Source organism: Mustela lutreola, chromosome 4 (genome assembly GCF_030435805.1).
Source record: "Mustela lutreola isolate mMusLut2 chromosome 4, mMusLut2.pri, whole genome shotgun sequence".
NCBI lineage: Eukaryota > Metazoa > Chordata > Mammalia > Carnivora > Mustelidae > Mustela > Mustela lutreola.
In genome coordinates, this window is record NC_081293.1 from 193,751,628 (window position 1) to 193,778,926 (window position 27,299).

Consider the following 27,299-nt stretch of genomic DNA (forward strand, 5'->3'; position numbering starts at 1 on the left):
GAATGGATGGTGGCCTCCGTGGACAATGAGTGGACTCTTTTTTTAAAAAAAAACTTTTTATTTTTTATAAACATGTATTTTTATCCCCAGGGTACAGGTCTGTGAATCTCCAGGTTTACACACTTCACAGCACTCACCATAGCACATACCCTCCCCAATGTCCATAACCCCACCCCCCTCCCCCCAGCAACCCTCAATTTGTTTTGTGAGATTAAGAGTCACTTATGGTTTGTCTCCCTCCCAATCCCATCTTGTTTCATTGATTCTTCTGCTACCCCCTTAACCCCCCACGTTGCATCTCCACTTCCTCATATCAGGGAGATTTATATGATAGTTGTCTTTCTCCGCTTGACTTATTTAGCTAAGCATGATACCCTCTAGTTCTATCCATGTCGTCGCAAATGGCAAGATTTCATTTATTTTGATGGCTGTATAGTATTCCATTGTGTATATATAGAGTGGGTTCATTTTCCCCCACCAATTCTACACAAGACTTAAAGTATATATTAGAGATTCTGCCCCTTGTCACCTACAATTTTTCAGGTTTTAAAAGTGGCATTTAAATATGCAGAAAGTCTGGGGAAATAATTCCATTGCTTGAGCACAGTGGCTAGGCCTTCAAGAATGAGTTGACAGCAAGATCACCTGGAAATAGACTCAGAGGGAGAGCCATGCATTAAAGAGAAAAGAATCTGGAGAGGAAAGGAAGATATTGGGTAGGCTTCACTTCTTTTCTTTCCACCAAGAGATGGTGGCCATCCAAGTGACATCCAAATTACCACACATTCTAGAGCTTGTCATTGATAGTGACCTAAAATATTCATGTGCTTCGAGCAGTAGAGTTTGTTTCTTTTCTACAAGTCAGCACACTGAGGATGCTTCTGAGGCAGTAGTGAGCTATGGATTTGCGTAGACCCAACAGCTGGACAGGAATGGTATTACCCACTTCACAGTAAAGAAGTTTCATTCCTAGTTCTTAACCATCAAATAGCTGACTTCTGTGAGTTCTGGTGGGAACTCAGATGGCCTATTGAAAATGTCCATGATGTCTTGGGGCACGTTATGATTTTTGGAAACTTAGTGGTAAGTCACATGTTTGAGAAAGGTTTTCTCCCAATCAAGGGTATTGTTTGTATTCTGGAATTAACTTACCTGTGGGTGCAGTCTCAGAATGAGGTTCATAATTTGAATTTGGGAAATCTATTGGATCCTCTTTTACTTTCAAGGACATTTTTTTTTCTGTGAATGAGCTGGGGCTCTGTTGTATTCATCCTTTTTATTCCTACTATGACAGTAACTGACACTCAGTAGGGTTTCTTTCCGTGTTTTTTGACTGAATACATGAAAGCACAATGAAGAATGAAAATGGGCACACGCGAAGACGGGATGCCCACAATGACATTGTGGCCACACGTTGTAGCTTTTGCAAAAGAGAAAATCTGATTTTAGTGGATGGTTTACCATATAATACACAGAATAGGATATGAATGGGAAATCAGAAAATATGAATTACTGTTATTATAGTGAGAAAAATTGATAAGAGCTTGAAAACAATGGAAATCAGTAGTTGTAGTGTTTTCTTGCAAAATACTGCTCTGGTCTTTCTAGTATTTTAAATAACATGGCTTTGGCAGAGTCTTTGGATATTTAGAGTGAAAAGAGTCTTAAATACCATTTTTTTTAAAAGATTTTATTTATTTATTTGACAGAAATCACAAGTAGATGGAGAGGCAGGCAGAGAGAGAGAGGGAAGCAGGCTCTCTGCTGAGCAGAGAGCCTGATGCGGGACTCGATCCCAGGACTCCGAGATCATGACCTGAGCCAAAGGCAGCGGCTTAACCCACTGAGCCACCCAGGCGCCCTTAAATACCATTTTTAAAAAAATTATTATTTATTTGGCAGAGAGAGAGAGCATAAACAGGGGGAGTGGCAGAGGGAGAAGCAGGCTCCCAGTTGAGCAGGGAGACTGATGTGGGGCTCGATCCCAGGACCCTGGGATCACGACCTGAGCCAAAGGCAGACACTTAATAAACTGAGCCACCCAAGTACCCTTAAATACTATCTTACTAAACTTCTTACTTCACATATGTTTGGGAAGACTTTCAGGAAAATCTCCCTACGTGTGATGTAAAGTCCTCTAGAAACACCATGTAAGAAGTTTTTCTTTTTTATGGGCAGTAGATGGTATACAAATGATCAGATTAAGCAGAATAAGCCAGAGTCCAGTAGCCCATGTTAAGAAATCATGAAATACCTGAAGATCTTTTGTTGAAAATATTTTTTTTTCTTTTCATCAATTACGCTTTGTCAAATGGTCTTTGTTGAAGTCCTTGCTGGAACTTGAGATTGTAATTGAGAGGGAAAAATGAGAGTAAAATCTTTTGATCTCTTGTCTCTTGGTGTTATGCAGGATCTTTATCATTGAGATCAAAAGAGCCACAGCATCATCATGCTAGCCAAAGAAGAGAGCTGCTGTTTGGGTTTTGGTAGAGACTGGAGACAGCAGATGAGGGAGTGCATAAGAATCGATCAAAACCAAAAAATGAGTGCCTTTCTGCTTAGCACCCTTGTATCCATAAATAACATGAAGATCTATAAATAATAGATCCATCAGTACATTCATAATATTATCCATAATATGAATTCATGGTAGATCCATAAATAATATTGTCCAGGAAGAGAAAGACGCCACTCCTTCAAAGAGAAGCTATAGTCCAAGTGTATTAGGCATTAAAATATTGACAATCCTGAAGAAATAGCTTTTGCTCCTTCTTGAATTTGAAAGCTTTTAGGGGAGAATTAGAATCCTGGAAATACAGAATTCCTTACTTTGTTAATAAATGCTTCATTTATTGAAATTGTTTCTCCCTCTCCAGCACTTACCCTTTATGATGTCAGTGAAGTTTATCTTTGTTCTGATACACATTCCTATCTATTCTCCCCAGTCTCCTTTTGTTCCAGATATTTATTATCACATTTCCTAAAGAAATTTCTGTTATAAGACATGCATTGGTAAACTAATTCTCAGAAGAGTTAAATTGACTTCATGCCTTGCCACTCCAGGGATTACTTGCATTTTAAAGAGACCTATTAAAGAGAATAGTGCTTAATCTGAGATTCCTAGTATCCTGATCCATATGTGGACTTATGGTTATTGGCTGTTAGAACTGGTTGTGTACCCATTCAGTCCAGACCATGAGAAGCACACACACACACACACACACACACACACACATACACTCACTCCCTGATAATTCAGTTCTTTGACTCCCATTTACTCTCCAAAAAGATTATCCTGTGTCTCCTGTTTAAACTGAATACTAAGAAGCAATAAGGTCATGTCCCTGTTTTTGTGACTCTAAGGCCAATGCACTCAGCTTTTATTTTCCCCTGTTTAATTTTTGTGTATTGGGTGTTTTCTGGGCCAAAGAAGAACTAGAATGTCCGACTTACGCGGCTTACTGAATACCATCTTTCCTCTTCCCTGTTTTTGTGTATTTTTAGAGCTTTCTTTATAATTCTTATTTTGGATTACCATTGAGAGAGTGAAAGGGGAGACATACACACACACACACACACACACACATACACACAGAAAGAGATTAACTGTGAAAATATGAAGTGTGACTCTGAAGGACCAACACACGGCAGGCATTTAATGATTCAGCTCCTCATTTCGTTGCTTTCTTCCATCTTCCTTCCTACTTCCCCCGTGAGGTATGTTTTCAGCAAAGATCTCCTAAGTTAATATTGGGTCAACGAGACAGAGCATGTGAACATGGTTTCGGTAACAATAATTAACTTCCAGTGCAGATACAACTTCCCGTGAAGACATTAGACAGACTTACTAAGGTTTGTCCATGCATTCTTCTGGCCATGGTCTGAGCCTGCTTTGCCAGTTTTCGAAAGAATTTCTCAGGCTTGACACTGTCTTCTGTTGATGTTGATTAACTTCTGGAAATTATATTTTGACTAAATAGTATTAAGATCCAAGTTAACGATTCTGCCTACAATTGTGTGTGCTTATTAGGCGATCAACGCAATGCTCAGACGTGGCCGACTTAACAGATCCTCTCACTGTTCTCTTCCTGAAAATCCTAATTCTATTAAGGATCACATACACACACACAACTGATAATGAATAGGGAAAAGCAGATACCTGTGTTGAGGCCAGTGAAGGACACTTACATTAATTTTTCACACGCCTGCGTATACATGATTCAGAAAATCAACAGACGATTATTTCTGTTTGTGCTCTCCAAGTCCTCAAAGAGAATTAATGCAATCCATTTCAAAGTCCTAGAGCCAGCCTTGCATATCTCCTGCCTGGATTCTCCCAAGTCTCTAATTCTTGTCAGAACTGCTATGAATCAGGTGCTTGACAGTGGGTGTCATTCGCTGATAGCAAATTAATTCAAACAGCCCTCAGTCCATGTAGGACAAAACTGTCATGTGCCTCTTGGCGCTCTTCTCTGTGTTATAAATGGAGGGATTTCAGCACTTACTATCCCATTTACAATTTTGTATATGTTGATGACACATCGTAGCCACAAGGAACTGTGAAAATGCCCAGGTAGGTGCGCAAATCAGACACAAAAGAGTAAAAAACCCACAGATTAGCTGAGTGATGACTTTTTATATTTAACTCGTGACAGCCGTGGACAGCACTGCTGGCATCCAATTCACAGAACTGTTTTACTCTCCACTTTATGACTGATCCAGCTTGATGCAGTGTGTTTTAACCAAATGTAACAAGTAAGTCTCAGCTTGTCAGGTAACATGCTGCCCACTGGAGGTCCAGTTTTCTTTTGGAAAGAAAGTCTTATTTCCTTGATGTTATTCTTGTTTAGATGTCCAGTATGCAGTAGAGAAGATAAATTATTTTCCATCATAAGTGTAAAAGGGGTTTGATGTATACCCCCCACCCCCGGGGAAAACTAGAAAAACAGAACAACTTATTTTAGATGGTAAGTCCTAAAAATGGCTTGATGATAATAAAATTTCATCGAGATGGAGTGAGCAAGGGAGAAATTTCACTGATTTCTTCAACTTAATTCTTCAAGGTTATATGGAGAAAAAATAAGGCATTTAATGTATATAGGACCAGTGGTTCCATTGCTTCTCCTCTACACAAAAATCTTGATTTAAGGGCAATGAGAGGCAGCCAAATAATAGGCAGTACTATAAACAATATGCTCTGTACCCTTTTGTACACAGTGGATCAGCTGTGTTGGTTAAACACTTAATTTTAAAAACATCAGCATCAGGTAGATAGCAGAGGGCACCTCTTAAATAATACAAACAATTGTGTGTCTGGTTGTGCAAAAACGATGAAACTTTGATTAAAAACAATACTTGAAAATACTACCCTATTGATTCTGCAAAATTTAGCAACTGTAACACTGGGCATACTTCAAATGAAATTAAAATTTAAAAAACCTGCCTCTACGACTTACCTCGCATGCAATCCATTCATACTTTGATTGCTTATCAACAAATGAGAAGGCTATAAATGCTCAGTGCATTTTGAAGGTCAGTTTTTATGGCTGCATAATTTTAAACTAGCTTAATCCTCAGTGGCTATTGTAATAAAAAGGAATGAATTACTGGCCTCTTAACTAAAGTGAACTTTTGATACAGAAACAAAAGGAATATTAAGCCTGCCCTGCCTTAAGTGAAAAGATTAAGAGCTTTATTCTGTGGAATAAATTGGGCAGGACCTACGATCTAGGACTTTTGCATTGATTATCCAGGATATGAAAAGGGTGATAAGAGAGGTGGGGATAGACTATTGCTGGAAAGAGGCACTGAATGTGTAGCGACGATTCGTGCCTAGATCTTAATGTGAGCTGGTAGAAACCACAGGGTGTGCGTTGAGTACCAAAGTGATGTTCTCCGTCTTAGCTGTGGCATCCAAAGTGTCTAAGATGTTTTGTTCTTGAGAGAATTAGAACCAAATCTTTTTTTTTTTTGAAGAACTTCAATTCATCATGCTCCAAAGACGCCCTGTTCAGGATTCTGGAAATGTATCATGTTTGTTGTTGTTGTTGTTGTTGGGGGGAGTTGTAGAGTGGGTGACTATGGAACAGTCCTTCTTCTTATAGAACATATAATCAAATGAGAGTATAAAAAATCTCTAAATATGTTGGATGGGGATAAGGGGTCTGAAGACAAAGTGTGGAGCAAGGACAGAGAGTAGTCTGCAGGATGGGAAGTGCTCGAGAAAGGCCTCTCTGATAGGATCAAGAATCCCAGTGATGTGAGGAAGAAACCATGCATGCATCTGGTACCTGAACTTGCCCTTCTAGATGAACAGTGAGACCAAAGAAGGAGCATTCTTGACCATCGGAGGAAAAGCAAGTAAAGATCCAGGTGGTAGTAGCAAAACTGAGGGAAGTGTTACATGTAGCTTCAACTTCCTAATTCACCAATTAACCAATCTGTACTAGGGATATCCTATGTCCAGAACAGTACTGGATCCACATTCTTTCCTTTCAATTACCTCAACTGTAATCACGCTGCAGGTTCTGCAGGAAAGCAACATCATGATTTAATGATTCCAAGGACTAACACATGACCCAACTGTAAGAGCCAAGCAGTAATCGGAAGGCTGGACTTAATAACCAAGTATCAAATAGACCTCTCAGGCATTTATCAGCTTTATTCCATTAATCCAGCAGTGGGATTTCTAACTGCCTCAGTCACTCAGAATACAGACTTAAGCTCAGAGTAAGCAGAGATGGTCTCTGAACATCAGAGGGAAAAGAAAAATGTTTAAAAATCTGTAAATTCGACATTCAGGTTTGTCCCCCGCCGTCTCCTCAGAAGAGGAAAGGAAGCAACATTAGCTCCCAGTTTAGAGTCTACTCATCACTAGTTAGTTAAGCTGAGTTTATCCCAGTCACCTTGAATTTACTTTTGGTGTTCTGTTCTGGTGTACCAAAATCCCCTCAACTTAATTTCTTAAAATAACAATTCTAATTTGCACATAATTTTGTGGGTCAGAAGTTCAAGGAGGGTCCTGATTCATGTGGCATCGTCTGCAGTCGTCAATGTTGGAGGATCCACCCCCCCCAGATGAGGGGTTAATCTGCTTCTGGGGCTCCTTATCTCTCTATATTGCGTCTCCTCCTCCAAGGACCCGCCACATGGCACCGGGTTTCACGTGGGATGGTGATCTCTGGGTGGTCATACTTCCTTCATGGTGGCCGGCTTGCCTCAGACCCAGTGTTCCAAGGAGCCTGCCAAAAAGCTACTGGGTCTCTTGTGTTCCACGTCATTCCACCTGTCCATGAAATAGCAAAGCATTTGTAGTCACCTTTAAATGTCACACAGATCGCACAGAGTTTAATGACGACAATGTACATGAGGATGCCTTTAATCGTCATGCAAAAAAAGTTAACGTTTGTTTGAAACTTGATTTACTCTATCAGTGAACAAGTTATCACACATTTTTAAAAAGATTTTTATTGCAAAAATGTTATTATTTTATCTCTCAGTGATTGCTTCCTGTGTGTGTGTGTGTGTGTGTGTGTGTGTGTGTGTGTGGAGAGAGAGAGAGAGATAGCCCCCTAATAAATAAAGTCATATGGTATTTAATTTCTACAAAAGTAGTACTGTTTATATTGCTAAGGGCCCAAGGTGACTCAAACTATTAAATCTTAAAATCAAATGCATATTTTTATCTTGGGATTACTTAATTTATTTTAGGACCATTTACTCAAAAAGTAAATAGGGAGGGAAAACAACCATAAAACTCTTTATGTATTCCTACTGCTGATATCCCCTGAAATACAAAATTGGAAACATCAGGAAATCAATTGCCTAAAGGAAAGTTTCAATTAATTATAACGTCTTAAATATTTTGTGAGGCATAATGAACCTGAAAATGCGTGCCCTTTATTATGGTGACTTTGAACCAACTGTTCTTCTCGTTTAATAATTTCTTCTTTATTTATCTGCTCGATCAGAAATCAGCAGTTACCCTTCAAAATATGTCACGTATTCAGTTATCTCCAAGTGTGAATTATCAGGAGATCTCAGAGAAATTTCCAAATGGAAAACTGCATTTATGAGCGAGTCAATGTGATTTGTGAGGATAGGCTTTCATTATCTACTCATCATCCCCTGAGAATTATGCACTAACATGCTTTGTTTGTGAAGCAAACAATAAATATTACTAATGTGGAAATAATTATTCAGTTTTACTTTTATGGGTACTAGATTCCTGTTTGATTTTGTGCTGTGAAATATATCCCCAACCCAGGAAGCATCGTTTCTGTGCATGCCCATATATACCAGGAGAGAGGAGGGAAGGGTGCTCTGGCCACCTCCCCGAGTGTCTGGGAGCCAAGGTCAGTTCCTCCGTCTAAGAGTAAATTCTGTCAACCTGAAACTTCTTTATAGTCAAGGGGATACAGCTACCCTCCCAATGTTGTTGGATAATCAGGGTGATGATGGTGATTAACTTTTGTAGTTTCAAAGAATTTTTATTAATCTAAACTATAAGTAAAGATTCACTGCTCCACAAAGTCAGTTTCTGTGAAATCATATTAAATGTCAGAGTAGAAACACATGCCTCACCTCTCATGCCCTTAAAAAAAGTATATATATATACCTATGCATATATGTGTGTATATGTAAATATATTTACAAATGTACTTGTCTGTTGTATATTTACATGTATTTATGTTATTTAATGTTATGTATTGATATAAATTTATATTTTTATATAACAATGCATATGTTTATGTATGTACATTATATAATAGATTATGGGTACAAATATAAATAAATTGAAATTCCATATAAATACATATATATACACATAATGTATATAGTGTTTATTTAGAAGAATGAAGGTTTGCTTTTAAGCTTCCTATTTAAAAAAAAGTATTTGCAGGGACGCCTGGGTGGCTCAGTTGGTTGGGCAGCTGCCTTCGGCTCAGGTCATGATCCCAGCGTCCTGGGATCGAGTCCCACATCGGGCTCCTTGCTCCGCGGGGAGCCTGCTTCTCCCTCTGACTCTGCCTTCCACTCTGTCTGCCTGTGCTCGCTCTCGCTCGCTCTCTCTGACAAATAAATAAATAAAATCTTTAAAAAAAAAAAAAAAAAAAAAAAAAAAAAAGTATTTGCAGATTCCCTTCAACTTTGACAAAACTGTAAGATTTGCTTTACTCTGGCTTTGAGGTTCTGTCCCTCTGTCCCCACATTCAATTATTCTATAGTGACATACACTAAGGAAATATTTATATTCTCAGAGGTGGAGGGTTCCATTCCCTCCATTGATATTGGTTATGGGAATATTTGATACTAGTTGCACAAATACCATGTGTTTCATATAGAACTTGCATATTTTATCAATGCCAAGTCTGATCACAGGTTATACCAATTTTTTTTAATATTTGCATATTTCAAGGGTTATATGAAAACACTGCTGATTGTTGTACAAACCTGTATAATGGAAAGGATAAAAGATGGATGGATTTTGTATGTGAATGCCTTAAACTTTCAAATAGTAATTATCAAGAACCTCTTAGTGAGTTATTTAAGTTTTCTGGAGTTTTACTTTGCATATATTTATTCCATTACTTAGGAGTCCTATTTTGTGGATAATTCCAATCACATGAATGAGCCCACCTGTAATTGAAATATATCACATATAATGCTAAAATTCTTACAAATTATTTCAGATGGCTAAAAATGCTTATTGTTAGAGAAAAACTGGTCAACCTTAGAATATATTGATTATGCAGAAACGAAATGCATTACAGGGAATCTACATTTTAAATGAGTTATTATTATAGGTTAGTATAATAGGAATAGAACATTTTTCTGTTCCTTGTGGGAAAACCTCCTAGAGTGTGCTCAGGAGAACATTGCCTTTACTAACTCTCAGCTAAGTTTTAACTAGTTGATGGCACAGCAGCTCATGGAATGAGAATGCACTTTGGCGCAGACAGGCAGTCGGAACAGATCCTTGGCTTTAGTGATTGGTTAAGGGACAGGCACATGACTCAGTGTCAGCCAATCAAAGCTAATTGGTTTTGCTTAAAGCTGCCTGTAGGAACCACCCCTTCTTTTCTGCTGGACTTAAAGATAGGAGGATAAATTACTGAAGATCCTGGCAGATCTCTTAGTACTATCTGGAATTTATGAATAAATCAAAGTGGAGCTGAACAGGGCCAAGAAACTCCCTAGTTCTGTAACTTGAGGCTCTTGCTCAAGCATTGCTTGGATTCAGTCACAGGTAGGGGTGTGTGTGTGTGTATGTGTGCATGAGTAAGTGTGTGTGTGTGTCTGTGCACACGCGTGATGGTCCACTTTGTCAGTCCAATGAAGCCAAAAATAGCTTCCTTGAAATAATGTTTCTAAATGCATAAATTAAAATCTATAGGCTTAAATAGACAGAACAAATCATATTGAAAACTAACTCTAACCAGGGAACCTAATTATGTTTTGGGAGTTTTTGTTCGTTTGATTATTGGTGTTGAGTTAAGCAATTTTTAAACATACTTCTGAAACTTTTTCAGATTTGTCCTGTTCGTTGTTTATGAAACCTAAATTAAAGCAAGGGGTGATTTTTGTCTAAATAGTTACATCATTATCTCATTTTTAGAATGAAAAAGCATTTCAGAAATTGAGAACAAGACTAGGGTTAACAGATGAAATACAAGCTTAGTATTAAACACCAGTTTAGTATGAATTTCAAATAAATAGTGAATAACATTTAGCTTTAATAGGTACCAAATATTGCATGGGGTAATCTTTTACTAAAACATTTTGCTGAAATCAGTTACTAAAATATCAGATGCTACATATCTGAAATTCAAATTTAAGTGGACAATCTGTATTTTTATTTGCTAAACCAGCAACCCTACTAAAACCAGTCTAAAGCTAGCCAGTTTTAGAGGTCAGTTGTCATGATCAAGTCCAAGGAAGTACAACTGTATCTACTAACAATTCTACCTGACAAATATCAAACTCATAAACTAGTCTCAGAGCTGTCCCTTTCTTAGGTTTTTTGAATTCTGGGCAGACAAAGTCTGCTCAACTAGATTTAATTCTGTGCTTTAATGTATTGATGATCATATAAAAGTGGCAATAAAAGACTGTTTCTTTATGTTTACAAAAGGCAGTTGAAGATATAGGCTAGTATCTTCCCAGAAAATCAGCCTAGACTTTAATGCCCAGAAGAAAATGTCTTTTCCAAAATGATTTGTTGAGTTTACTTTTATAAGCAAAGTATAATTCACTACATTTTTTTTCCTTGCCCTTTCTGCAAGGCACTGTGATTTTAGTTGTAATGCTTAATAGTAATTGAAATCAACTTCTCTGTTCTTCGGTTTAGACATTTTAACATACCTCTGTTTTATGTTTGACCTATTTTACTGACATTATTTTAAGTTTGATCACTTTTTACAAAGAGGTCATGTTACGTTATAAGTGAAATACCAGTAATTTGAATAATTTCAGAATGTAAAATATTGTCAGAATGTAAAATATTGTTAAGAAATTTTATAAGAAAAAAAAGAAATTTTATGAGAAAGTTCATATATCATGCGGAAACTATAGGTCTTAAATCCCAAAATATGTCTAATTGAATTATTTTAACATTTATTGGGATTTTAATTAAGACAGAGTAAAAATATTAACTGCCTTTGATGATATTAAAGACTTGGAACAAGTTTTGATTTCTAGATATAGTAGCACAAATGAAATAGTGATGCATGCAATGGATCAATATGTCAAAGTTAAGAAAATATGGTACTGTAACACTATAATTTTGTTGTATAAATAAAATGATTTTATCATTGGTAATGTAATAATGCTTATATATTGTTATAAAGAAAGGATTTGACAATGAATTTTAAAGATTGAAAAGTAATTTGTGGAAAAGAAGTTTTAGTATTTAATTTTGGTGTTATTTTTTTAATAATTGAAAGAAACATTAAAAAAATAAAAAGCAGACTAGCCAAATTGTCTAAGTATTTATTTTAAGCATACTAAATACTGTATAGTGAGTGCTTCATAATTTAAAATTTTATGGGCACACCTAATTGCTTTTAGATACTCAGAGCATCTTTTGGGGAACATGTGGTGGACATTATTATTCATTACGTTAGAAAAGAGATTGGGGCTGCCTGGGTGACTTAGTGGGTGAAAGACTGCCTTTGGCTCAGGTCATGATCCCAGAATCCTGGGATTGAGTCTCATACTGGGCTAGCTGCTCAGCAGGGAGCCTGCTTCCTCCTCTCTCTCTCTCTCTGCCTGCATCTCTCTCCACTTGTGATCTCTGTCAAATAAAATCTTAAAAAAAAAAAAAAGAAAAGAGAGATTGAATTTTTTTTTCAAATAATTGCTTTTGTACTTTTTGGGGGGCATAATTCTTCATTTTCAGCAGTAATTCTTGATGTCTGTAGCATGCTAAATTTTATTAATTCTAGGACCTTTTTATCATCAAAACATTTACAAACAATGAATTCTAAAAATCGTCTCTCAGATTGTGATTCGCAGTACCAGCAAATACAAAAATCTCCAAAGCCCCAACATTGAGTTTTGCGGAGTGGGTGTCGCTTTGGAAGATCGTTCTCCAGGGGTAATAGTAGAGGGCTCTTTTATCCCTAGGAACCAAATGGTCAGAATACTATTAGAAGGAGGTGATGAATCAGATATATTTACCAATATGCTACAGGCTGATAACCAAATGCTAGTAACCCTACATGATTGCAGATTCAGAATCAAATGCCAACATCAATGACTTTTTCTTCAGAAATATCACATAACAAATGCTCTTAATATCTAAAAGAATGTCAGTATGTGGAAAAGCAGAAAATTTAAAACTCTAGATCCTAACAGTGACTTAGCAGAGTTCTGTTCCAGGATGCGTGAGTGGCTCCTTTGTCAGTTAAGCCTCTGACTCTTGATGTCAGCTCATGATCCTGATCTCAGGTCATGCTCGTAGGGTCGTGAGTTTGAGCCCACGTTGGGCTCCATGCTGGGTGTGGAACATGATTAAGAGTCTCTCTCCCTGCCCTTCCCTCCCTCTACCACACTTATGCTCTCTCCCTCTCTCTTTAAAAAAAAAAAAAAAAAAAAAAAGGCATTCAGTTCCAAATGTAAAAGAAATTATAGGATATAATCAGTTTGTTTTACGTATATATTTTACGTATGTGTATGATAAAATCTACCTCTAAGTGTAAATACGTTCTTTCAATACACATGAAAATTCTAGATGGTAGAAAGCACGTAATTTAATTGGCTGGGTGAACTTCTTCTTAATGGGTGCGTCTACCAACAGGCGCTATCTCAGATTTGAGTACTGCTATGCTAAATACTTAGTATCCTAAGTTCTGGTTTGGAGCTCTTTTGTCTCATTTCTCTGTCTTTTGACTCTAGCACAACAACATACTGATTATTTTATGCATCTAGCAAATGCTAACATTTTAGGGTAAGACATTACTTCTTTATTGTTCTTCATTTGTAAAAATACTTTTGGCTATTTTTCCTTGTTAATTTCAAATTGAACTTCCAATTTACCACCCGTCCCCTTTCCAGCACTCCCCAACCCTGATGAAGGTGAGTTGTGGTCATGAATAATCGGTATTCGCTGTTCAAAATCTAGAAATGCAAGACGATTTTCTACTTTTTCAAATTTCATTGTATATGATTGAGGGAAGAGCTTCTTTCTCTTTTTTCTTAATATAGGTGACATATCTTTCTTGTTCACTCTAATCTCTAACATATTATTTCCTCTTTTTATTTCTTATCTTTTTTTTTTTTTTTTTTTTTTTTTTTTTGGGAAAAGCCTTATGATCTATTGGGAAAAAAACCTATTACATCTCATTAACTACCTAAAGTATTTTGTCCCATCCCAACAACCATTGTGTCAGAGGTCACTTCCACAACTGGGATGAAGCAGTAGGAGTCCACTTGGATGGGACTTGAGCTAAAAAAGGAAATAAGATACATAGTTCTTATTTGCTTTAAGGGTCTGGTGGCTTCACACAAAGTTGCATGTACCCTCTTCTTCCATGCAGGGATAAAATGGGGCTTTAATTCATCTCCTTTTTTTTTTAAATTTTTTTTTTATAAACATATATTTTTATCCCCAAGGGTACAGGTCTGTGAATCACCAGGTTTACACACTTCACAGCACTCACCAAAGCACATACCCTCCCCAATGTCCATAATCCCACTCCCTTCTCCCAAACCCCCTCCCCCCAGCAACCCTCAGTTTGTTTTGTGAGATTAAGAGTCACTTCTGGTTTGTCTCCTCCCAATCCCATCTTGTTTCATTGATTCTTCTCCTACCCACTTAAGCCCCCATGTTGCATCACCACTTCCTCATATCAGGGAGATCATATGATAGTTGTCTTTCTCTGCTTGACTTATTTCGCTAAGCATGATACACTCTAGTTCCATCCATGTTGTCGCAAATGGCAAGATTTCATTTTTTTGATGGCTGCATAGTATTCCATTGTGTATATATACCACGTCTTCTTGATCCATTCATCTGTTGATGGACATCTAGGTTCTTTCCATAGTTTGGCTATTGTGGACATTGCTGCTATAAACATTCGGGTGCACGTGCCCCTTTGGATCACTACGTTTGTATCTTTAGGGTAAATACCCAATAGTGCAATTGCTGGGTCATAGGGCAGTTATATTTTCAACATTTTGAGGAACCTCCATGTTGTTTTCCAGAGTGGCTACACCAGCTTGCATTCGCACCAACAGTGTAGGAGGGTTCCCCTTTCTCCGCATCCTCACCAGCATCTGTCATTTCCTGACTTGTTGATTTTAGCCATTCTGACTGGTGTGAGGTGATATCTCATTGTGGTTTTGATTTGTATTTCCCTGATGCCAAGTGATATGGAGCACTTTTTCATGTGTCTGTTGGCCATTTGGATGTCTTCTTTGCAGAAATGTCTGTTCATGTCCTCTGCCCATTTCTTGATTGGATTATTTGTTCTTTGGGTGTTGAGTTTGCTAAGTTCTTTATAGATTCTGGACACTAGTCCTTTATCTGATATGTCGTTTGCAAATATCTTCTCCCATTCTTTCAGTTGTCTTTTGATTTTGTTAACTGTTTCCTTTGCTGTGCAAAAGCTTTTGATGTTGATGAAATCCCAATAGTTCATTTTTGCCCTTGCTTCCCTTGCCTTTGGCGTTGTTCCTAGGAAGATGTTGCTGTGGCTGAGGTCGAAGAGGTTGCTGCCTGTGTTCTCCTCAAGGATTTTAATGGATTCCTTTCGCACATTGAGGTCCTTGATCCATTTTGAGTCTATTTTTGTGTGTGGTGTAAGGAAATGGTCCAATTTCATTTTTCTGCATGTGGCTGTCCAATTTTCCCAACACCATTTATTGAAGAGGCTGTCTTTTTTCCATTGGACATTCTTTCCTGCTTTGTCGAAGATTAGTTGACTGTAGAGTTGAGGGTCTATTTCTGGGCTCTCTCTGTTCCATTGATCTATGTGTCTGTTTTTGTGTCAGTACCATGCTGTCTTGATGATGACAGCTTTGTAATAGAGCTTGAAGTCCGGAATTGTGATGCCACCAACGTTGGCTTTCTTTTTCAATATCCCTTTGGCTATTCGAGGTCTTTTCTCATTCCATATAAATTTTAGAATTTTTTGTTCCATTTCTTTGAAAAAGATGGATGGTACTTTGATAGGAATTGCATTAAATGTGTAGATTGCTTTAGTTAGCATAGATATTTTCACAATATTTATTCTTCCAATCCAGGAGCATGGAACATTTTTCAATTTCTCTGTGTCTTCCTCAATTTCATTCATGAGTACTTTATAGTTTTCTGAGTATAGATTCTGTGCCTCTTTGGTTAGGTTTATTCCTAGGTATCTTATGGTTTTGGGTGCAATTGTAAATGGGATTGACTCCTTAATTTCCATTTCTTCTGTCTTGCTGTTGGTGTAGAGAAATACAACTGATTTTTGTGCATTGATTTTATATCCTGACACTTTACTGAATTCCTGTATAAGTTCTAGCAGTTTTGGAGTGGAGTCTTTTGGGTTTTCCACATATAGTATCATATCATCTGCGAAGAGTGATAATTTGACTTCTTCTTTGCCGATTTGGATGCCTTTAATTTCCTTTTGTTGTCTGATTGTTGAGGCTAGGACCTCTAGTACTATGTTGAATAGCAATGGTGATAATGGACATCCCTGCCGTGTTCCTGACCTTAGCAGAAAAGCTTTCAGTTTTTCTCCATTGAGAATGGTATTTGCGGTGGGTTTTTCATAGATGGCTTTGATGATATTGAGGTATGTGCCCTCTATCCCTACACTTTGAAGAGTTTTGATAAGGAAGGGATGCTGTACTTTGTCAAATGAAATTTCAGCATCTATTGAGAGTATCATATGGTTCTTGTTCTTTCTTTTATTGATGTGTTGTATCACATTGACTGATTTGCGGATGTTGAACCAACCTTGCAGCCCTGGAATAAATCCCACTTGGTCATGGTGAATAATCCTTTTAATGTACTGTTGAATCCTGTTGGCTAGTATTTTGTTGAGTATTTTCACATCTGTGTTCATCAAGGATATTGGTCTATAGCTCTCTTTTTTGATGGGATCCTTGTCTGGTTTTGGGATCAAGGTGATGCTGGCCTCATAAAATGAGTTTGGAAGTTTTCCTTCCATTTCTATTTTTTGGAACAGTTTCAGGAGAATAGAAATTAGTTCTTCTTTAAATGTTTGGTAGAATTCCCCCGGGAAGCCGTCTGGCACTGGGCTTTTGTTTGTTTGGAGATTTTTAATGACTGTTTCAATCTCCTTAATGGTTATGGGTCTGTTCAGGCTTTCTATTTCTTCCTGGTTCAGTTGTGGTAGTTTATATGTTTCTAGGAATGCATCCATTTCTTCCAGATTTTCAAATTTATTAGCGTAGAGTTGCTCATAGTATGTTCTTATAATAGTTTGTATTTCTTTGGTGTTAGTTGTGATCTCTCCTCTTTCATTCATGATTTTTTTTATTTGGGTCCTTTCTCTTTTCTTTTTGATAAGTCTGGCCAGGGGTTTATCAATTTTATTAATTCTTTCAAAGAACCAGCTCCTAGTTTCGTTGATTTGTTCTATTGTTTTTTTGGTTTCTATTTCATTGATTTCTGCTCTGATCTTTATGATTTCTCTTCTCCTGCTGGGCTTAGGGTTTCTTTCTTGTTCTTTCTCCAGCTCCTTTAGGTGTAGGGTTAGGTTGTGTACCTGAGACCTTTCTTGTTTCTTGAGAAAGGCTTGTACCGCTATATATTTTCCTCTCAGGACTGCCTTTGTTGTGTCCCACAGATTTTGAACCGTTGTATTTTCATTATCATTTGTTTCCATGATTTTTTTTAATTCTTCTTTAATTTCCCGGTTGACCCATTCATTCTTTAGAAGGATGCTGTTTAGTCTCCATGTATTTGGGTTCTTTTCAAACTTCCTCTTGTGGTTGAGTTCTAGCTTTAGAGCATTGTGGTCTGAAAATATGCAGGGAATGATCCCAATCTTTTGATACCGGTTGAGTCCTGATTTAGGAACGAGGATGTGATCTATTCTGGAGAATGTTCCATGTGCACTAGAGAAGAATGTGTATTCTGTTGCTTTGGGATGAAATGTTCTGAATATATCTGTGATGTCCATCTGGTCCAGTGTGTCGTTTAAGGCCTTTATTTCCTTGCTGATCTTTTGCTTGGATGACCTGTCCATTTCAGTGAGGGGAGTGTTAAAGTCCCCTACTATTATTGTATTATTGTTTATGTGTTTCTTTGATTTTGTTATTAATTGGTTTATATCGTTGGCTGCTCCCACGTTGGGGGCATAGATATTTAAAATTGTTAAATCTTCTTGTTGGACAGACCCTTTGAGTATGATATCGTGTCCTTCCTCATCTCTTATTATAGTCTTTGGCTTAAAATCTAATTGATCTGATATAAGGATTGCCACTCCTGCTTTCTTCTGATGTCCATTAGCATGGTAAATTCTTTTCCACCCCCTCACTTTAAATCTGGAGGTGTCTTCAGGCTTAAAATGAGTTTCATGGAGGCAACATATAGATGGGTTTTGTTTTTTTATCCATTCTGATACCCTGTGTCTTTTGACAGGGGCATTTAGCCCATTAACATTCAGGGTAACTATTGAGAGATATGTATTTGGTGCCATTGTATTGCCTGTAAGGTGACTTACTGTATATGGTCTCTGTTCCTTTCTGATCTACCAATCTCTCTTTGCTTAGAGGACCCCTTTCAAAATTTCCTGTAGAGCTGGTTTGGTGTTTGCAAATTCTTTCAGTTTTTGATTGTCCTGGAAGGTTTTAATCTCTCCTTCTATTCTCAATGATAGCCTAGCTGGATATAGTATTCTTGGCTGCATGTTTTTCTCGTTTAGTGCTTTGAAAATATCATGCCAGCTCTTTCTGGCCGGCCAGGTCTCTGTGGATAAGTCAGCTGCCAATCTAATATTTTTACCATTGTATGTTACAGACTTCTTTTCCCGGGCTGCTTTCAGGATTTTCTCTTTGTCACTGAGACTTGTAAATTTTACTATTAGGTGACGGGGTGTGGGCCTATTCTTATTGATTTTGAGGGGCATTCTCTGAACCTCTTGAATTTTGATGCTCGTTCCCTTTGCCATATTGGGGAAATTCTCCCCAATAATTCTCTCCAGTATACCTTCTGCTCCCCTCTCTCTTTCTTCTTCTTCTGGAATCCCAATTATTCTAATGTTGTTTCGTCTTATGGTGTCACTTATCTCTCGAATTCTCCCCTCATGGTCCAGTATCTGTTTGTCCCTCTTTTGCTCAGCTTCTTTATTCTCCGTCATTTGGTCTTCTAGATCACTAATTCTTTCTTCTGCCTCATTTATCCTAGCAGTGAGAGCCTCCATTTTTTATTGCACCTCATTAATAGCTTTTTTTATTTCAACTTGGTTAGATTTTAGTTCTTTTATTTCTCCAGAAAGGGCTTTTATATCTCTCGAGAGGGTTTCTCTAATATCTTCCATGCCTTTTTCGAGCCCGGCTAGAACCTTGAGAATTGTCATTCTGAACTCTAGATCTGACATATTACCAATGTCTGTATTGATTAGGTCCCTAGCCTTCGGTACTGCCTCTTGTTCTTTTTTTTGTGTTGAATTTTTCCGTCTTGTCATTTTGCCCTGATAAGAGTATATGAAGGAGCAAGTAAAATACTAAAAGGGTGGCAGCAACCCTAGGAAAATATGCTTTAACCAAATTAGAAGAGATCTCAAATTGTGAGGGGGGAGAAATGGGATAGAAAGAGGTTCAAAAAGGAAGAAAGAAAAAAAAGAAAAAAGAGAAAAAAAGAAAAGAAAAGAATTTAAAAAAAAGAAAACAAATAAGAAAGATATAAAAAAGAAAATATATATATATTGGATAAACTAGTTAAAAAACGTTAAAAAAAAAAAGGTAAAAGTTAAAAAACAAATTTACCAGAAGGCGAGAAAAAAAACAAAAAATGTAAAAGAAAAAAATTAAATTAACTGCAAGACTAAAAAAAATCACAAGGAAAAAGCCATGAGTTCCGTGCTTGGCTTTCTCCTCCTCTGGAATTCTGCTGCTCTCCTTGGTATTGAAACCGCACTCCTTGGTAGGTGAACTTGGTCTCGGCTGGATTTCTTTTTTTTTTTAATTTTTTTTTCAAGATTTTATTTATTTATTTGACAGACAGAGATCACAAGTAGGCAGAGAGGCAGGCAGAGAGAAAGAGAGAGGAGGAAGCGGGCTCCCTGCTGAGCAGAGAGCCCGATGTGGGGCTCGACCCCAGGACCCCGAGATCATGACCCGAGCCGATGGCAGAGGCTCAATCCACTGTGCCACCCAGGTGCCCCTCGGCTGGATTTCTTGTTGATCTTCTGGGGGAGGGGCCTGTTGTAGTGATTCTCAAGTGTCTTTGCCCCAGGCGGAATTGCACCGCCCTTACCCGGGGCCGGGGTGAGTAATCCGCTCGGGTTTGCTTTCAGGAGCTTTTGTTCCCTGAGCGCTTTCCGTAGAGTTCCGGAGGACGGGAATACAAATGGCGGCCTCCTGGTCTCCGGCCTGGAGGAGCCGAGAGCCCAGGGCCCCACTCCTCAGTGCGCGCTCAGAGAACAGCGCCCAGTTACTCCCGTCTGCCTGACCTCCGGCCGCGCTCCGAGCTCACCGAGCCTGCGACCGGCTCAAGGTAACCCCGAGCTGCGAGCTCACTGTCGGCTCTGTCTCTGTAGCCGGCTTTCCCGTTCCAATACCCGCAAGCTCTGTGACACTCAGACACCCCCGATCCTTCTGTGACCCTGCGGGACCTGAGGCCACGCTGACCCCGCGTGGGCTTCGCCCCGGTTTAGCCTCTAAAGCGATGTCCCTCAGCGGAACAGACTTTTAAAAGTCCTGATTTTGTGCGCGGTTGCTCCGCCGCTTGCCGGGAGCCGGCCCCTCCCCCCCGGGGTCTATCTTCCCGTCGCTTTGGATTCACTTCTCCGCCGGTCCTACCTTTCAGAAAGTGGTTGATTTTCTGTTTCCAGAATTGCTGTTCTTCTTCTCTTCGATCTGCCAATGGATTTTCAGGTGTTTGCAATCTTTAGATAAGCTATCTAGCTGATCTCCGGCTAGCTGAAGCAGTCTCAGCCTGCTACTTCTCCGCCATCTTGACTCCTCCCCTCCTCTTTTTATTTCTGAAGGATGAACAATAGCTTTCATGAAGATTTTCCTGAAATCATGTAGGTTAAGGTTGTGGTATACAACATCTTAGTCTTTGGTTGTGTGGAACAGAGATGGAGAGAACACTGCATCTCTGGTTAGGCTACAGATCTGAAGCTAGATATGACGTTATGAATGATCTAATTTCACACTTGTCTTCTTTTTTTTTTTTGGTAAAGAAAATAATCCTCCACATACTACATATTGTGCCTGTCACATTTAAAATCTTAAATGTGCAATATGCTTGAATCCTCCAGTATATTTATCCTTTGCTACAATGACGTTCAGCAAGGCAGAATTAAGTACCCTCATATGTTAGAGTTGTTCATGCAAACTCTTTTGAAATGTCTTTTAAAATGTTAAAGAAATCACCAACTGCAATCAATTTTTTTTAAAAGAGAGGCAAGGAATTTTCTTTAATATCTGAAACATGGAAGCTGGTGATTTAATAAAACATGCTATTAAAAGAAAAATTGTGTATCTAATTGAAACAATCCGAGGTAAGTGAATTATCAGAAATTGTCCAAAAGGCAATTTAGAATTCTTAAGTTATCAATTAATATAGGAAATTAGATATTTCATTTGTTTCATCCTAGAACTATTGCTTATCTTTGAAAGCTTAGGAGAAAGAAAGACCGTGTTTCAGACCAATGTTAGCTTTTGTTCACATCTATACATAATTGGTAAATAGGAATAAATGCCTTAAAATATTTATTGAGGGGCTCAGTGGGTTAAGTTTCTGCCTTCAGCTCAAGTCATGATCTCAGGGTCCTGGGATTGAGCCCCTCATCTGGTGCTCTGCTCAGCAGGGAGCCTGCTCCACACACCCCGCCCACCCCAGCCTGCCTCTCTGCCTACTTGTGAGCTCTGTCTGTCAAATAAATAAATAAAATCTTTAAAAAAATGAGAAATCTAAAAGCAAACAAAATTAGGATTTTTAAGATTTTTTTAAAAAATGTATTTAGAGAGAGAGAGAGTGCAAGTAGACAGAGGGGTAGGGGACAGGGAGAGAGACTCTCAAGCAGACTCCCTGCTCAGCGTGGACCCTGACACAGGACTCGATCTCATGACCCTGAGATCATGACCCAAGTCTAAATCGGGCTGGTCACTCAACTGACTGCACCACCCAGGCACCCCAGAAATAATGTTTCTATAAATTGTGCAAGTAATTCTTCTGTTGAAATTAGGGACAATATTAATGAGAATTCTTATATATTTTTGTACTTTTCAAAACATCACTTTTGTGGATACCTAACCATAAAAAAGCCATAAATGGCTAAAAATATAGGAAGGGAGGGGTGGGAGAAGGAGAAGATGCTATTTTACAAAATCTTAAGATCAGTGTCTTTCTATTTAATGGTCAAACTCTAAGATCTGTTTCCTTTACAATAATTCTTCCTTGTATGTTACCCATGTTTTGAAGAAAATGTTTTTGGGCGACAATGCTTCTGTCACCAGAGCCATGGATCAGTCAGACCCTGCATTCTAACTTGTCTTAACTTGACTGCAAATTCTGGTAGGTTATCTCCACCAAAGTAAATTGTCCCTACAGTGGCAAATATCTGACATCTTAAGTGATCGTTTGGAAAAGTAGAAGTCATTTACTTAGGAAAAAATTTTATTGAACTAAAATTAGTCCATTATATGTGTCTTGAACTGACAGATCAAACACACCTGTTCATGCAAGGCTGGTGTCTGTAAATTTACTGCATTTTCCTTTGGAGTAGCACTTCCTAGAGCTTTACTTTTGGCCTCACAGTTAAACATCCGATTCCAATAGTTAAGTATCTTAAGAGCATTTAGAAAAAAGACAATGAAGTTACTAAAGATCGGAGTAAAAAATAATACCCATATTAGAAATGTGAGAGTCTGGCGTTAATTTGAAAAAGAGATGCTAGAACAGTCTGGAGAATGAGATATATGAACATTGTAATGCAAGGTCAGTGGACAGCTGGCTCTCCATTTTTATGAACACTACTAAGTAGAGCGGATTGCAAATTTAGCAGGGACTTTTTTTTTTTTTTTCCCAGCAAAAAGCTCTTTAAGTATATATTGTTAAGGGAGACAGGCAAACGTTCTTTCTAAGTGGATTCGTGGAGTTGTGCCTGCCTGAGATGGGCTTGGTATATGGTTGAGATGGTAAAAGAAGGAATTGATAAATGTTCCATCAAGCTGTAAATGTTCCAGTCATGGTGCTCTCCTTTTTTTGATGGCATATGCCTCACGTGTTCTCATCAGTATGCATTTTTTCCCTATTGTCTTTTGTAGGATTCAACAGGTTAAATGAAAGTGCGGAATCTGGCCAAAGGGGGTTGTTCTTAAGGCATGTTAGTGTCCTTTTGGATTAATTATATGAGGTTGGCTGAAAACACCTGGTAAGACCATTAGGAGTCACATGATGCTGTCATTTCTTTCCAGTTTCAATACTCCAGTGCTTCCCCACTGTCTGTCTCGCCCAAGATGCTATGCCGAAGAGAGAACTCATAGATACAAACACAGACACACATGCATTCATGCCTACACCCACACACAACCTGAGAAGGCTGAAATGCCAAAAGTCACATAGTTTGTTAATGACAAGGCCAGCATGATGCCTTAGAACCATTCACTTGTTTTTCCTACTACACTACACTTCCAATCAGCAATTTCAGTCATCACCGTTTTTTACACCAGTTTCACAGAATGTCCTCTAATTACAATGTGAACAAAGAGGAAATGGAAAGAAAATGACATTTTGCTTTAGATACTAAACACATTCAAAGAGGAAATGAAACTCTTTCCTAGTGGTGCGGCTGAGAACGAGGAGGAACAGATGTCAAACCCACACCAGTCACAACTTAAAAACAAGCCTTATCTAGTTGACGAGGCCATGTAGCACCCGTGGATAATGAGTGAATTCGTATGTACTGAGTCCTGACTAAGAGCTCTGCACTGTTCTGCTTCTATAACAATAAGATAAAAGCACTGTTCTCATGGGGGGTCGGGGGAGTGTGTAGGGAACTGAGCAAAAATATTAATGCAAGATGCAGATAAAAATGGATGTAGTCATGGAAAAGACTACAAAGACAACATGAGTTCATCCAGAGGACTAACAACCACTCATTTTTGTCATGGTAGATTGAAAAGGGTTTTATTTGTTTTTGTGGAGCTCCTTCTAAGCAAGGAGTGGGGGATGCCTTAGCACAAAGAACATGATTAGAATGGTGGGAAGGGGAGGAGTCTGGTGGTCCTCCAGTAGGCAAGAGGGTATATTATGGAGCTCTTTGGCCCATCCAAAGGAAAGCTAGTAGAGTATGGTTAGGAATCCAGACTCAACTAAAACCTGCCTTATTTCAAACTTTTTGAATGCTATCATAACAAAAGATGGGTGGGAGAAGAAAAAAAAAAAAAAAGATTTCAGAGCTAGAAATGAAACAGGATAAATTTCCAGGCAGAGGCAGAGGCAAGGAGAAAGCCAAGAGCACTGGGGAGTTATTACTCATATAAATCAGCCTCGCCATGGTCCTGAACTCTCAGCTGGTCAAGAGCTTGAACCAGATGCTAGCATCAGAGCTTCCTGAAATCAAAAGGTCATCTTATCAAGCTTCTGGATCTTTACTCTGTCATTCATCTTATGGGTCCTCTTGAGTGGTAATGCTCTGGAATATTTTTCTTTTTTTTTTTTTTTCCTGAACTGGCAATTCCTAGTTTTCTCAAACACACAAAATTATTTATCTCTACCAAATTTCCCATCAGCATCAGCTTTTCTTCTTTGTTTCATGGTAAAATACTGTAGGTCTGCAACAGGAAATTCTTCTACCTTGAGCATCAGCGGTATTGCAAGTCTCTCCCTGAAGCACTTATCACCAGATGGCAGGCGTCTATTCATGACTTGGGGAGAATAAACAGAGTTCTGTGGTCTTTCAGAGTTGGCTCAGTGATCTGGGGTTGAGATGAGCTGTGACTACTAAAGCCATAGACTTATTAGCAAAATATAGTCTTCTTTGCACCCTGGTTCTTAATAGTTATGAAGCAAGAGAAATCTTGATTACAGCAAAACTAACACAATCTTAGTTAAAATTAAAACCAGCTAGGAGTCTATATGTCCCTTCTAACAAACCCTTTGGTGTTCCCTCAGATGTTAATTAATTGGTTCAGAAGTTCTCTTTTGAAAACTTTTTCTACCATGTGTAGCTCTTTTCTCATTCATGCTGTTAATTGTCACTGTATACATTAAAGTCACACATCTTTGGAATCATATGTTTACACTTTGCTTTCAATATGTTAAAATTATCTGCTTTTTATCTGCTCTCAGTAGGAATGTTAACAGATTGGTCTTTATATCTTGTATCATTAGCACAATGCAAAATAAATATTAACCAAAATAATAAGTTCTTTTTAATTTCTTTTCGTGATTAAAAAGTTACATTATGGAGGCACCTGGCTCAGTCGCTTGAGCCTCCAACTCTGGGTTTCAGCACAGATCATGATCTCAGCCTGAGATCAAGCCCCACACTGGGCTCCACGCTCTGCATGGAGTCTGCTTGAGATTCTCCCTCTTTCTCTGCCCCTATCCCCACTTGGACACTTTTTATAAATAAATAAATAAATATCTTTTAAAAAATGCATTATGATTTTCAAATACAAAAAAGTTGAATGATGAAATGAATTCCTATGTGTCCATTAATTAGTTTCAAATTAATCTTGAATTCATTCCCCCTACCTTAATTTTGTTGTTGCTTTGATAGAGAGTTTTCAAATATGGCTGAGGTTGAAATAATAGTATATTAGTTTTCTATTGCTGCATAACAAAATGGCATAAAGCCTGGACATTTAGTCAAAGGATTCACCTGACCTGATTATGTCAGGCCCATCCAAGATGATTTCCCTCTTGATAAATTCAGAGTCAATTAATGAGAGTTCTATGTTATGCCCAAAAACTCTCTTCATCTTTGCCAAACTCTGTTTAACAGAACTGAATTCCAGTTTCTTTCAGCACGCTAGGTAAGGTGCTAGAAATAGGGATTACACACAGGAGTCTCAGGGATAGGGATCATGGAACCCATCTTAAAATTTTATATAATATACATGGGCTAACTCAGCAACAGCCTTTTACTCCTAATAGTATTTCTCATTTCTATTTTTTATTTTAACTTCTTGAATTACCTGTGACCTCAAAGAAGGAAAGATTAAAAGATTAAGTATACTTTCACGGTCACAGAACCAGGAACTGGTAGACTTGGGGCTCCAGTAAAGAATTCCAAAGTCCATATTTTGAACCAGTTTGGGGGGTTTTGCTTTGTTTTGCATCATGTTAATGGGATGTTCTCTGTTTTTTCATATATGTTGTTAGGTATTCATTATGTAACAGTATTACAGTTTTTCAACTGAAATATTTTATTTTTAGTTTTTATATAAATATAGCTAGAATTATAAAGAAATACTGAACAAAATCTAATTTTTAATAATTTTTAAAATCTCCCTTTCAGAGTGGTCTCCTATAGATTTTGCATACTTTTTCCCATAACACTGTAATTGATTTAAAAACATTGAAACTATTTCTTAAATAATTAACTTTTTAGTCTGTGTCCTTGTGCCTTAGGCTGTCTTAAATATGTAGACTCTCCAATCTTTCAAAGGAGGTTTGATTTTTACAAATGAATCTGGAAATCATTAAGAACAGCTATGGTAGATGAAATATATAATCAAGATGAGTAATAGTTTTTTTTCCCCTCAGAACTACTTCATCATCATTAAAGTGTGGTTAACTCCTATAGTGCCATAAACAGTATGCATAATCTGTAAAATGTCTATAAAACCATCTTCATCTTTGAGGGACTAATTATAAATAATGACAACTGAAATCAAAGAAAAAATCTACATGATCTTCTCAAACTTTTGATAAATGTAATTCTCCCATATGAGAAATATTTTAATAATTTATGATATCTGCATTTTATTTTTAAATCTTACTTGAATTACACTGTGCATAATTTACTGTTTTTCCAAAATTCAATTTTTTTCTCCAAATTCTTGAAAGAGCAAGACAAATGTCTAATCTCTACTAATTCTCAAATTGTGTCACAAATTCATTTAATAAATAAATGTTCTTCATGTTAAATTTTTTGAGATCAGTGTTTTTATTTAAATTTATTTTTTGAAAAGATATAATTTATTTGTTTGAGAGAGAGTGAGCAAGAGAGAGCAGTGGGGCAGGCTGGAGGGTGAGGTTGGTCAAAGGGAGAGGGAGAAGCAGACTTGCCGCTGAGCAGGAAGTCTGATTGAGGGACTTGATCCCAGGACTCTGGGATCATGACCTGAGCAGAAGGCAGACACTCAACTGACTGAGCCACCCCCTTAAATTTAATTTTTAGCCACCATTCTCAAACTAACAACTCATCTAAGTGCATCAAATAGCTGACCCCTTCAAAAATTTCATTGGTTTTAGGAATAATTGTCACTTCGTATATTAAGTGAGGATTTTCCCCTTATCTTCTGAAAAGTTTTTCTTTGCCGATCAAATACTCTTTATTTAATTTTTTTCTCTATAAGCTTTGTGCAGGTCTATGTGTATATTCCATTAAAAGAAATTAAACTTTACACAAATCTAGTATTACTTCTTTCATCTAAAG

General features: G+C 37.8%; 1 protein-coding gene and 1 pseudogene across 1 annotated transcript in view; one reads left to right on the forward strand and one right to left on the reverse strand.

Annotated features, from left to right (window-relative positions):
- The window catches only part of CNTNAP2 (contactin associated protein 2), a 1,947,395-nt gene that overhangs the window by 168,562 nt on the left and 1,751,534 nt on the right, over nt 1-27,299 (forward strand). The gene's annotated exons all lie outside the window — the stretch shown is intronic.
- Nucleotides 1-27,299, reverse strand: part of LOC131830037 (KAT8 regulatory NSL complex subunit 2-like) — a 116,516-nt pseudogene that overhangs the window by 82,060 nt on the left and 7,157 nt on the right.